The following is a 14,036-nucleotide window of genomic DNA, read 5'->3' on the forward strand; positions in this document are numbered from 1 at the left end:
GTTTAAAGGTTGCTATTACACATTGATATAGCAGGTACTTCAAAACACATTTGGCAGATAGACAGGGCAGGAGATGGTTTTTTCTAGTTTATTTTAGCATAAAGTTACCCATTTTAAAAAAAATAAGATTGTGTCAGAAAAATACAAACACCTTGCAGAGCATTTGACCTAAGCCAGGACTAGGCAGTACAGTACACAACTACTGTAGTCCTCCTCTTTCTTTGGGTCCCGAGTATGCTTAATACACAGACCTTAATTTTAGGAATGGCCAGGAACATAACAGTAAAAGCAACATAACTTAGGGGGGTTTAGCTGTCTAATATTAACTAGAGATAGCAAAAAAAGAGAAATCTGATGCTTTACTTTTTAAAAATTACATTTTATGGCCCACCATAGGTGCACCCAGTAAACATTGATTTGGGGCTTTTCTTTATTGAAGAGCATGGCACCTTCTGATAACTTGTCCAAAAACAAAAAGTCATATGGATAGCACAAGCATCCAATGCAGGCATCTGCTGACAGAAAAAGTATCTGGCAGGCGACTGCCCTCAACGCAGACAGCTCAGCCCTGAACCCAGCTCCCCCAGAGACCTGTCATCTTCCCTGAGGTGACCAACTCGCAAAGCAAGCGTGAGGCAAGACGTGCCTGGGCTACCCAGAGGACAGCTGTGGGTCCCACCAGCCAGTCCGGTGCTGCTTTATAGAATCATGGAATCATTTAGGTTGGAAGACACCTTTAAGATCATCAAGCCCAACCGTCAACCCAAAACCACCATGTCCTGACGTGCCTTGTCTATGTGTTTTTTGAACACCTCCAGGGATGGTGACTCCACCACTTCCCTGGACAGCCTGTTGCAATGCCTGACAACCTGTTCAGTAAAGAAATTTTTTCTAATATCCAATCTAAACCTCCCCTGGCGCAACTTGAGTCCATCTCCTCTCGTCCTAAATGACTTATGACTTGTCCTTATGACTGCTCTGCTCCAAGGAGAGGGCAGGCGCCTGGTACTCAGCTCTAGCAGAACTGGTTTCCTATTTCACAGCCTATAAAGGTTTAATCCGACTATTATATTTCTTGGAAAACACCACCTTGATCATCTGTGCTCCCTTTCAGCCATCTAGCTGGCTGTACTGTATGCCTTGCTGTAGGTGGGTCAGGCAGCCCGGCGGTTTGTGCTCCTCGGCACCTGGTACCCAGATTTAACTGAACAGCCAGCGTTAACAGATGAGAAGAGATAACTGGGAGATATGACAAAGTAAACTGCATTAGCATTACATGAAACTTCTCAAGTGGTAATTTTCTTTGCTACTAAAGCTTCAGTCTAGAAAAAAACCAAAACTGTTTATTACCAGCTGCAGTGTGCTCACACTTCCATTCAGTTACTTAAAAGTTTCAGATGAACTGAGAGTCTCCAAGTGCCTATACCGAATTCACTGCGCGCTTATCTTCTGCTACTTATGACTAGTGTGTGGTCTCCTCCTTGGGTAAGGTCATTCCCATAGTTAGAGGCCAAAAGAAACCAAGAAAACAAAAAATTCTCATGCTTCTGTACTCCCATCCCACTCCTTGTTCACCTTCCCTCTGCCACCAGGACAGATGTGGGTACTGGCCATCCACCCATGCAAGTCGGGTCTCCAAAAGAGGCTGCTGTGAGCAGATGGGCACCTAGATGTCACCTGGCATGACACTGACATGATAGAGATAGGACACGGGCACAGAAAATTTCAGCTATTGTGATTTTCCCAAGCCAGAATAAGGGCTCCTAGATAAAATAAAAACCCAGCACATTTCAGCCTGTACTGAACCATACCTACCGGGCACTTACCCAGCTCTGTCTGGGGATGACTGCTGGCTGAGTCCAGGCTCCACAAGGAATTTCTTGGGGAAGATGGAAAGAATGGTAATCACTTGATCTGGTTATTAAACTGCAATAATCTGCAAGCGCAGAACAATAATGACGATTCTTTCTAGCAGTCATACACATAAAAAAACCCCACCCATTTTGTGAAAGTTCAGATTTTTTTAAATAGAACGAAGAAGATGTATTTTTTAAAGTATTTATTTCTTGCCCGTATCCCACCTGCTTTGAAATTAAGGAAAATATTGTTAACCTTGTACGTTACAAGACAAATTTTCTTGACTGATTAAATTTAGGATTTTCATGCATTAATCGAGTAACAAGAATGTACATCTCAAAATACACAAAATATTGCTGTAAATTGAAAAATTTAGGAGTTTGTTTCTAGTTATACATAAGGTAAACCACAACAAAATCAAAGAGCTTCAGCATAGACTGAAACTCTTTAAATAGAAAGAACAGGGAAGGACAAGAACAAATTATTTGAAAATCATTTAGGTCAGAGGAGACCTCTGAAGATCACTGGCTCCAGCCCTGCCACCACACACACTCAAAGGAGGAGCAGACTGAGGTTATATTGGGTTGCTCAGGTCCACGTCAGGTGTGGAGATGGGTCTCCAGAGAAGGTACAAATCGAGGAGCAGGCTGGGGCAGCGCGCCGGTGGTGCCAGGGGTACCAGCCATCCCCCCCCCCAGAACAGGCACGGCCGGGATGGGCGCCCAGCCTCCTCTCGGACCCATTTCTGGCCGTTTTGATGATTCCTGGAGCACAAGCACCCCACTGAGCCCTCTCTTGGTCAAACCTCCATCACATGGACACAACCTGCAATTGCCTCCTGCCCACTTTTTAAAGCCCGAGCCTTCCTGCAGAGCTGCTGTGGCTGCTGGCCCCGTCTCCCCCCCTTTTCTGAAGGCAGTTTATAATCAAATCCCTTCTTTTATCCAGATATTGCTTTAATTTACTGTTAATGCACTTTCACAAGCTCCAGCACATACAGCATCAGAGTACTCTGATTTTAAGACTTGGCATAAAAACGATTACTGCACTGTAAAATGAGACGCATCCAGTCATTTAAAGTGTCTTTCCATCGTCTTGAACTTTGTCAGAATTAAAAATTGCAACAATGATGCCTTAATGACTCCGCAAAGTAATTTTTAATAGCTAGAGAACTTACCAGCTGCACAAACTGCAGACCCCATGCCTGAACACTTCCCGGCATTTCTGTAATTCTGAAATGCCTTTGGCAAGTGAGAAAAAGATTTGGAAATTGTATTACACAGTCCTCAGATCATGTGTGAGCCAGAAGCACACGTTCGTCTTCCACGGGCAGATTAAAGTGTTTCCAAACATTAAAGTATCAGCTGCAAAAAAAATAGGATATCGGCAAAACTGAAATAATTTCGTTACATAATATACTTGAAAATACAAAAATTCCTCCGACAATTTCATTGTCGTCTTAAAAATAAGCAACACGGCAACGAGTTACTCTCCTTTCAACTGCACTGTAATGACCATCCATCCCAACTGTTTTGGTGTTTCCCTCACGCAGCCACTGAGAAAAACATGTCCCTTCAGCACACGGCAAATGGCAAACGTCCCAAATCCGCCGCCGAGAGCCATGCCCGAATTACACGAGAGTCGGGGAAAGGGCCATGGGATTGCATTGCCCGGTTCTGGAGGAGACATTTAGGGGAGATGAGAGCCCTGCCTCCGGGCTGCCTCCCACCTCTGCCCACCCTCCACCAAGGTAAATTACGCTTTCAAAGAATTTGCCGTGTTTACACTATAATTCCCTAGCTCGTGCTGATGACCTCTGCAAATACAGATAACCCTTCTTAAGGCACACCGTGCTAGCTGACGGTGAAGCCCTGGCAATTTAACTCCTTGGTCTGGCGTGATGTGACCCTGCCGGCTATCGCGACGGCAGTGCGGGAAGAGGTCGGCTCTCCCGCTGCCGCCTCTCCGGAGCTGATGTTTTCTGGGGCGAAGATGCCTTACAGCCGGTGACCGAAGGGAGAGCAGGGGCTGGGGAAGGTGGGAGGCAAAAGGAAAGTGCTTCAGTTTCAAAACTTAGTTTTTCAGAATAGGTAGAACAGTGTTTAACTGGAAGGGAAATAGCCTTTGCCCTTCGGTTCTCTAGAGGAGAGAAAAAACTTTCTTTTTTCCCCCTCTCACGGAGGCATACGGCAGGTTGCGTCCTTAGGTGGTGCTATTAGAAATGGAAGTTCTGTGCATTTTGAAGCAGAAAAATGATACTGCTTTTGGTGGTGTTAGTTGAGAGTTAGAGTTGAGTGCACGACTGAGTGCTTTATTTAATTAGAGACGAAATTCAAATACCAATAGCTTTGAGCCGCAAATTTGGGTACATATTTTAGTCCTAAAACCTCCAGGCTGCAGAGCAGTTGTTCGTCCCATTATTAATGTTAGGATGCAGCAGGTACTTCATTCCGATGTGGACCTGGATTTGCCTTGCAGAATCCATCCACACTTGTTGAACAATGCAGAGTGAAGAGATCACATCCTGCATTATTAACAGGTGCATTTTAAGGTTCCTGCGTATGCCAAACTAAATGCAATAGTCTGTACGCATCAACTGCGCTACTACTGCAGGCAGCAAGGGGACCGTGATGAAAGAATTGGAAGTCCTATTAAATCCCTCTCCTCATCTCCAAAGGGCTGCACCACGCTCTCCTTGCCAGCAGCAGATTGCCAAGGAAAATGCCAGTGGAGGGGAAGAAGCTGCCGGTGAGTGGGTATCCCAGTGGGACTCCATGGAACAGGTTGATTCCCAGGGTTATCAAGGGTGTGAGCAGAGCAGGGACAAGCAGAAACATCTCATCTGAGGCTGAGAGAGTTGGGGTTGTGCCTGGAGAAGAGAAGGCTCCAGGGAGACCTTATTGCAGCCTTTCAGTACCTAAAGGGGGCTTAGAAGAAAGATGGGGACAGACTTTTTACAAGGGCATGTAGGGATAGGACAAGGGGTAATGGTTTTAAACTACAAGAAGGTAGATTTAGACTAGATGTAAGGAAGAAGTTTTTTACACTGAGGGTGGAGAAACACTGGCACAGGTTGCCCAGAGAGGTGGTCGATGCCCCATCCCTGGAAACATCCAACATCAGGCTGGACGGGGCTCTGAGCAACCTGGTCTAGTGGAAGGTGTCCCTGCCCATGGCAGGGGGTTGGACTAGATGGCCTTTAAAGGTCCCTTCCAACCCAAACCATTGCATGATTCTATGATCCTACAACCGCCGCCAATGCACGAGCCAAGGGAAGAGACTTCCACCAGCCGGGGAGAAGAAAACACAGCCTTACAGCCTGGAAATAGAGGGGCTGCTGTCTGCGGGAAAGCATACCAGTCAAACGCAGAAGAAAACCCCTACTGAAGCCAAAACCAATTTACAGTTCAGGAAAAAGCCTGGGTAACAGCCTGATCTTCTCGTCTGCCCATGGAAGCAATTGTAGCTCTTTAGTGTGGGTGAGCAGGGCATGCAGGGGGGACACACATGAGTGTCACCGAGCAGCCCCCTCCAGTAGTGCCTAGGAAAAGGGAAAAAAAAAAAGAAGTGGAAAAGAAAACTCTCTGCCCCGGTCACTGCTGTTGGACCGAACAAGCCCACTGGTGCCCAGAGCATCCCCAGGGAGGTGGGTAAGAGCTTGTGGGACCCCTCCTGCCTCATCTGGGAGAGCATCAGCACCGTTTGGGGGGGGGGGGGGGGGCTAGCCTTGAGCAAAACACAGCTGGGCTACTGAGTTTCCTGCAGGTGGGAAACAGCAGCTCGGCTGCCCTTTGAAAAAAGCTGTGTATTTGTGACCCTTCCTGCGACAGCCCTGGTCCGTCCCAGCTGCGGGTGACCGGAGTCAGGGGGGAGCGGGGAGCTGCAGGACAGACGGACAGGGCTGCCGGAGGGGGGAAAGGGGCAGGGAGGAGCTGCTTGCGAGAGGCTGAAAGGGTTAATGGCTCAAACGTTGTGGTGGGGCAAGTTCTGCTAACAAGGAACCCTGCCCAGCAAGGAACCCCGGGTGAAAAGCAGCCGATCAGCACCCATCAGCAACAAGAGGGGTGCACAGCTCCCTGGTCTGATAACGCTGTTCAGATAACGCTGTTCTGATGTGCTGAGCAGGGCAGCTCGCCCTGCATGGCCAAAGATCAAACCATGGTCATGTCTGCAGGGAAGGGGAAGTTCCTCCCCAAACGACCCCCAAGCCCACCGACCCATTTCCCGAAGGTTCTGGAAGCACAAACCGTGTGTGACACCTAATTAGCCTAATGAGTTCGAGTGCCCACCCGAAGGAGATGATAAAAGGGTGAGAACTGAAGCCCCATGTGCATCCACCCTCCGGAGCTGGACCTTTACACTCTGGGGAACAACGCTGGGCACAGGGCCGGTGAAATCTTTCTCTCTTCCTTTTTCTCTCTCTGTCGTCTTCAATCTTTCTCTTTCCTTTTCCACAATCCCTACACCTCATCCCCGTAGACATAAACTGCTGACCAAGTCTGGGACTAGGAGTGGATCCAGCCACCCCTGGGCTCCTCTCTGAGAAGGAATCTAGAAAGCGAGGGGGTCTGCTCTGAACCTCCTGACCCGAGGGGAGGGATCTCCTTATTTTCTTCCCTGAACTGATCCCCAAATAAGCAAGGCCTGTAGTATATGTTTGGTGATGTACGGTTAGCACATGTTACAGGGTCTACTGATGTAGTTTCGTGCCAATTCTTGTTGTGAGCAAATAAAAGTTGAGTTTTGTGAGTTAGAGGATCCCTGGTGTCGTTTCACCTTAATCCTGACCTGGGAATCAGCAAACCTGAGTTGTTGTCCTGAGAAATTGGGATGTGACAGCCTCCCTCGGGGCACTGCACAGCCCTGAGCAGAAAGCCAGCCTGGCCTATTTCCCTTCTATGATCATGATAAACCACGTTTTCTCAGCTTCCAGTAAAAAATCTTTCAGTAACATGGACCCACATATAGATTCACTATTTGTTTTGGATATGCCTGTAGGGTTTTGTTGTAGAGAAAGGATTTGGCACACATACCCCAGCACCCCCAAAACCCCCCCGTGCCTGGGCTGCATGGGGAAACGTGGTCTCCCAGGACCTGCTTCCAAGTGCAAGGACCTTGGCTGTGCCTGCTCCCCTCGTGCTGGGTGCTGGCACCCCAAATCACAGTCAGCGCCGTGGAAGGTGCTCAGGGCCTCGAGGGTCCAACCTTTGGGGGTGCTTATGGGCCCCAAGGACCCATCCTGTCATCCCCTGCCGGCGCCAGCACCCTAAAGGCACAATGTTTTTGTCTCCTTCAGGGAAAGTATTTGAAGCTGCGAATAAAAGGGGTCAAAAACCTTTTTGCCAAGGGCCCCGGTCTCTGTCTGCACCAGTGAATAAACCACTGCAGGGTCTGCTTTTGTTTTACTAACAGGGCAACGCACTGCGTGTGTCTGACCTTGTGCTCCGAGGGTCACCTCTTTAGCGTGTAGGTTATAAAACACAAAAACTCTCCCAAAGCTTTAATCTGAATGGCATTTTAAAGCTGGGAAGCTGAACACAGCACGGCCTCCTTGCACACCGATGGAGGCAACATCCTTTTAGATCAATTTGTGATGCAGCAGCTCTCCAAGTAATTTTTGAAGCGAAGCTTGCTGCCGTCTCTTCTCAATTGCAGATGCCAGGCCTGAGCCAAAGCAAGGGCATCGCCCGGCTGATGCACTAATCACACAGGCAAATGCTGCTGGAAAAGTCACCACTGGAAAGAACAGCGTGGAAATAACGCGGCATCAGGCACGAGCCCTCCTGCAAGCAGAGGAGGTCGAGCGGAGGCGAACGCAGCCTCCTGAGCACAAGCGCGGATCTGCCGCCTTGTCCAGGCAGCCGCAGCAATGAGCCGGGGCCACAGGCGTGATTTGAAGGTAAAAGCCAGGCTCCGGGTGGGAGCGAAGCTTCAGAGCAGGTAATAAACCACCAGTTGCCTGCAACCATTTGTGCGCGGTTCTGCCCCCAAAACAGACGCCGCGGCAAGAAGGAGAGGCAACGCAAGGCTCCTGCCCCTCGCCGCCTGCCCTGCCCGTGAGAATAACGCATGCACACGCGGACCGCGTGCCCTGGGGAGCTGCGTGAAGATGTCTTAGTACGTTAAAAGACCAAAGCGTGATGTACCCATTGCTGCTTCCGACGGCAGGGAGCGTTACGTCTTGTCGTGCCTTGGTTGGTGCCCGCACCGATGTCTTGGCTGGTGTCCTCCTGCGGGCAGGGGTCCGGGGACAGGGGGGCAGCGGGTCCCTGCCCTCCCGGCTGTCGGGTTGCTCTTTCTTACAGCAGGAGCCTGGGAGGAGAGAAATCCCTGCGGCTGTCCCCGCTGGAGCCAAGTGCCTCCCAATCTGCACAGCCTTCGTGAGGTGAGAGAGGAGATCCCTGGTCCGAGCGGGGGCACAGCTCGGTGCGGGGGGCCGCAGGGACCCCGCAGGCGTCCCCAGAGGGAAGGGGTGCGCAGCCAGGGCTGCAAACCCCACACGCACCTCGCCACACTCCGCGTGACACCCACAGGCTTCACGGAGGGACCTTAAAGCATGGAAGCAGCTGAGCTGCGGCTTGGTTTTTTCCCCAATTTGTCTTTAAAGGTTGGAGAAGGCTGCACCTTCTCCGTCAGGTTGCTTTTTCTCCAGGGAGCCTTACCCACCAGCGATGCGAAGCCAGCCCGGCTGGGTATGACCCGGCTAGGTACAGCTGGGAGCCCAGGTTTCTCCATCCCTTGTTTTGTGCTTTTGAGCCCAGGTTTCTCCATCCCAGCTTGTCCCTGCTCCCCGGCCTCGGTCTTCCTCTCCTGCCCTGCCACTCTCAGCCTTTCCTCCTGGGGGCTTTTTAATATCGATGCTGCCTAAAAGTAGCAGGAGCGGTGGAAAATACATTTGATGTTATGCAACTCGTGTTTTACGCCTTGCAGAATGTTATCATCTGCTGAATTTTAAAACTGGGCTCCCTGCAGTCGGTGTGTGCCTCCCTGCAGAAAGCCGCCGTATCGCCGATGAGATTATCCGCCTTGCTGCCGGGCTGCCCGCGGCACCGGCTGCCCCACGCCTGCCGGGACGGCACCCCGTGCCGCACAGAGTGCCGGTGCCCGGTGGCTAGTGCCGCTGCCCGGTGGCTAGTGCCGCTGCCATGCTGCCAGGTCCTCCTCCTGGGTCCGACGGCGTTCGTGCGGAGAAAGGCTTTCACGCTTCAAACAGCAAAGGTTAGGGTTTCCCAGAAGATGAGCTAGTGTGTTTTTTAAAGCGGAGAAAGGGCAAAACGAGGAGGTGAAACAAAGCAGAAATAAGGGCTGGTTGCAGACAGCTCTGCCTGCCCGTCCGTGGTGGGAATGCGTGTGCTGCCCACGCCGTGCGAGACCGTGGGTCTCTGGGAGAGATGCTGGTGGCAGAGATGCCTGGGCAAAGCCAGGCTTTTTGGGGAGACCCCGTTCACTCGGTGTCAGCTTCTCAGAGAGCTGCAAACCTGTTACCACTTCATGCACAACTACAGCAGCTACAGGGACTGTATTATTGTCGTGGTTTAACCCCAGCCAGCAACTAAACACCACGCAGCCGCTCACTCACTCCCCCCCACCCAGTGGGATGGGGAAGAAAATCGGGAAAAGAAGCAAAACCCGTGGGTTGAGATAAGAATGGTTTAATAGAACAGAAAAGAAGAAACTAATAATGATAATGATAACACTAATAAAATGACAACAGCAATAATGAAAGGATTGGAATGTACAAATGATGCGCAGTGCAATTGCTCACCACCCACCGACCGACACCCCGCCAGTCCCCGAGTGGCAAATCCCCGCCCCCACTTCCCCGTTCCTATACTGGATGGGACGTCCCATGGTATGGAATACCTCGTTGGCCAGTTTGGGTCAGGTGCCCTGGCTGTGTCCTGTGCCAACTTCTTGTGCCCCTCCAGCCTTCTCACTGGCTGGGCATGAGAAGCTGAAAAATCCTTGACATTAGTCTAAACACTACTGAGCAACAACTGAAAACATCAGTGTTATCAACATTCTTCGCTCTGAACTCAAAACATAGCACTGTACCAGCTACTAGGAAGACAGTTAACTCTATCCCAGCTGAAACCAGGACAATTATTTTACATTCACCTACAACAAACGTAAAAAGACAATAACACTTGTTACAATTACAACATCAATCACAGAATCACAGAATGGTTTGGGTTGGAAGGGACCTTAAAGATGATCCAGTTCCAACCCCCCTGCCACGGGCAGGGACACCTTCCACTAGACCAGGTTGCTCCAAGCCCCATCCAACCTGGCCTTGAACACTGCCAGGGATGGGGCATCCACACAGCCTCTCTGGGAAACCTGTTCTGTGCCTTGCCACCCTCACAGTGAAGAACTTCTTCCTTGCATCTAATCTAAATCTACCCTCTTTCAGTCTAAAGCCCTTACCCCTTGTCCTATCCCTACAGGCCCTTGTAAAAAGTCCCTCCCCACCTTCCCTGTAGCCCCCTTTAGGTACTGGCAGGCTGCTATAAGGTCTGCTTGGAGCCTTCTCTTCTCCAGGCTGAACAACCCCAACTCTCTCAGCCTGTCTTCATAGGAGAGGTGCTCCAGCCCTCTGATCATCTTCATGGCCCTCCTCTGGACTCTCTCCAACAGGTCCGTGTCCTTCTTACGTTGGGGACCCCAGAGCTGGACGCAGTACTGCAGGGGGGGTCTCACCAGAGCGGAGCAGAGGGGCAGAATCCCCTCCCTCGACCTGCTGGTCACACTGCTTCTGATGCAGCCCAGGATGGGGTTGGCCTTCTGGGCTGTGAGCGCACATTGCCGGCTCATGTTGAGCTTATCATCATCCAACACCCCCAAGTCCTTTTCCTCAGGGCTGCTCTCAATCCACTCATCGCCCAGCCTGTATCTGTCCTTGGGATTGCCCCAACCCATGTGCAGGACCTTGCACTTGGCTTTGCTGAACTTCATGAGGTTCGCACAGGCCCACGTCTCCAGCCTGTCAAGGTCCCTCTGGATGGCATCCCTTCCCTCCAGCTTGTTGACCTCATCAGACAGCTTGGCATCATCAGCAAACCGCTGAGGGTGCGCTCAATCCCGCTGTCGATGTCCCCAACAAAGATGTTGAACAACTCAGGTCCCACTACCGACACCTGAGGAATGCCACTCGTCACTGGTCTCCATTTGGACATTGAGCCGTTGACCACAACTCTTTAAGTGTGACCATCCAGCCAATTCCTTATCCACCGAGTGGTCCATCCGTCAAATCCATACCCCTCCAATTTAGAGACAAGGATGTTGTGCGGGACAGCGTCAAATACTTTGGACAAGTCCAGGTAGATGACGTCAGAAACACAGAAACAGCCAGGAGTGAGTGCTGAATGCTGGCCTTTGGGCCAGCTTAAGTCTTTTTTATAAGTCAAAATGCCTTTGCATGCCAGCCCAGGTGGATGCACGGGGCAGCGTGGGACCTGGGATGGGTGAGTGTCCCCGAACACCCTGCTGCAAAGCAATGCCCAGCAGTGCCGGGGAGGAGCAGGGAGAGGAGCGGCAGAAATCTCTGCCAGTGGTTTCCCCATCAGCGACTGCTGCTCGCTCACCGGTCACGTCTCCCATCACCTCCATTCCTCCTCCTTGTTTAACCAGCTGCTTCTCCTCCTTTGCTAACAAACTGCGGCGCAATTTCCTTCTTGAAATGATTTCAGCACAACAGAAACAATACGTACTTGTGAAGAACAGCCATAGCCTATGGTGGTTCCCTGCTGGACCTTGCTGTGAAGTAGCAGTGGCTTATTCACTGAATTACATTTTCTAATAGGGGTTATCAGCACTGGAATTACTGCTTCCTCGGAAGCCAGGGGGATTTCTGAATGATTCCTTCTTTCTGGGACCTGGATGGACTGGATTTATTTTGAGACTAATTCCCTTTCAAGTTTTGCTCTGATTAAAATCAACACTGAGCGCTGCGTCAGGAGGTTTGGCATGGTGGGGAACCTGTGGCTGCTCCCAGGCATGTGCTGGGTGCTCCCAGTGCAGGGTGGCCTTGGGGGGACCCATTTATTTTGGAGCCTGTGGATGCTCAGGCTGTGCTGATCATGGTCAGGCTGGGTTAACTGGTGAAAGCCTGGGAGGAGCTGAGCCCAGTTATATGGTTAAAAACATGCACCTGAAGCTTCAGGCATCCCTCCCTGTCTGTCTCAGGGATGAACAGATGGATGTATTTCCCTAAATACCCTAAATAAAAAGTTAGTGTCTTCAAATTACTAATATATATATTGCCAGGAAAAATATAATGAGATAAAGTGTTTGCTTTCCCCTGCTCCCAGCACAGATAAATGTTTGAGTCACCAGGGGATGCTGAAAGCCCGGATCTGTCAGCTCCAAACTGCCTGTCGCAGGCACGTGGGGGCTTACAAACACCCCACGTTTCAGCCCAGGGAGGGTGGCTCTGGCATGCCGACAGCACGGCAAGAGGAGAGGCGGAGGGACACTATTTTATACTCATGTTTATACTCTTTACACTCTTATATTCTCGGACAGGCACCCAAACTACCCCCGAGCTTCAGGCTCTGCTCTGCTGCATGAAGGATGCTGCGAGAGTCCCAGGGCTGCGGCTGGATTAGAGGCACTGCAGAAGCGAATGGCCCAAGTGACATTGGGGACGATGACAGCTCGGCAGGCTCAGGGACGTGTTTTTAGGGCAAGAAGGGGAATTCAGCTCCTGCATCCCCAGGAGAAGGAAATTGGGCAGAACCTCGTGCTGAGCCCCTGCCTCAACAACCGGCTGGTGCTGCTTGGGGACCACCTCGGCTCTAGGGACAGGAGAGATCCCTTGTCCCTGCCCAGGGCTGGTGCCTGAACCCGGGAATGGGAGACGATATTGGGATGGGGGGATTTACGTGGTGCCAAGGCCAGTGGGCACCTCGGAGGCTGCCGGGGCTGTGGAGCATCACTGGAGGGGCTGGAGCTCCTGCAGTGATGTGTGTCTCTTCCTTGTCGCCTTTAATTCATTGTGTTTAGAAAGACCAGAGGAAACGCGAGTGTTTCCCTGAGGAACGGGCTTTCGAAGGCATTTTTTCAGGAAAATGAAAAGCCTCTTTTTTTTTTTTTTCTCTTTTTTTTCTTTCTTTAATAGCGAGCTCTTTTGCTGAGCGATGGCAAGGAACAGAAAGCTGCAGTGGGGCTGGGCGGTCACTGGATGTCAGTGTTGATTCACGCAGGGACAGCCACGGGTGGGGGGGGGGGGCGAGACACCCCGGTACCCCCCCACTGCACCCACCCGAGACCCCCCTGCCCCGGGGGGGCCGGGGTACAGCCACCGGAGACTTCAATGAAACCGAGCAACGCCGCACTCGCTGCGTGATTCTCTCGTGTGGCCGTGGGCAGAGATGTCGGGGTGTCCCATCACCGCTTATCATCTCGGGCGAGATGCTGCCAGGGCTTGCCGGGGGCTTCCCCTGGGGTCCAGGGCTGAGCCCTCCATGCGTTTTGTCCCCTGTTAGCAGCCCCCGTGCTGCAGGGCAGCTCTGGCCTCGTTGCGAGGATGCTGGTCGCGCTGGGACCCGTCTGCTCTCCATCTCCTTCCCTGCCACCGTCCCTGCTGCCTCAAGGCCACGCGTGCCTGGGGACCGTGGGCAAGCGGGTCCTCAGAACCCGGGGGGGGGGTTTCACTCTTCCACAGGCTGCCCCTCTCTCCCGCAGAGCCCACCCTCGGACCGGGGTCCCGGCGGGTGTAGAAATGCCCCGTAAGGGCTTGTGTTGGATTGCTGTAATGGGAGATGCTATCTGCTGGCTGGGAAATGTCAAGTTTTGCAGCCGGGCTGTTGCAATAGTGGGTTTTAGCTGGAATTAAAGGTAATAACGCACCACCGATCTCTTGCTGCAAAGCTTTCTGCTACTGCGGAGGGATTACAAGGTTTTTCTTCCCCTTCTCTTAGTTGCCCACAGAGCATACCTTAATGAACTGGGCTTTTCCCAGCCGGCATCGTGGCTCCCTCCCCACGGCCCCAGCGAGCTCCTGGGCTGCACCAGCGGGCACCGGGGACTCCCTTCCACAGATCCCCGTTTTGATAACAGGCTCCATTGACTCGCGCAGCAGTCGGGCACCTTGCTTTCTCATATCCTCCTCCTCCCCACCAGGTTACGGCTGCCTTTGCGGATGACAGAGGGAGCGTGTCGATGAAGGGGGTTCTGGT

Source organism: Harpia harpyja, chromosome 3 (genome assembly GCF_026419915.1).
Source record: "Harpia harpyja isolate bHarHar1 chromosome 3, bHarHar1 primary haplotype, whole genome shotgun sequence".
In the NCBI taxonomy this organism is placed as follows: domain Eukaryota; kingdom Metazoa; phylum Chordata; class Aves; order Accipitriformes; family Accipitridae; genus Harpia; species Harpia harpyja.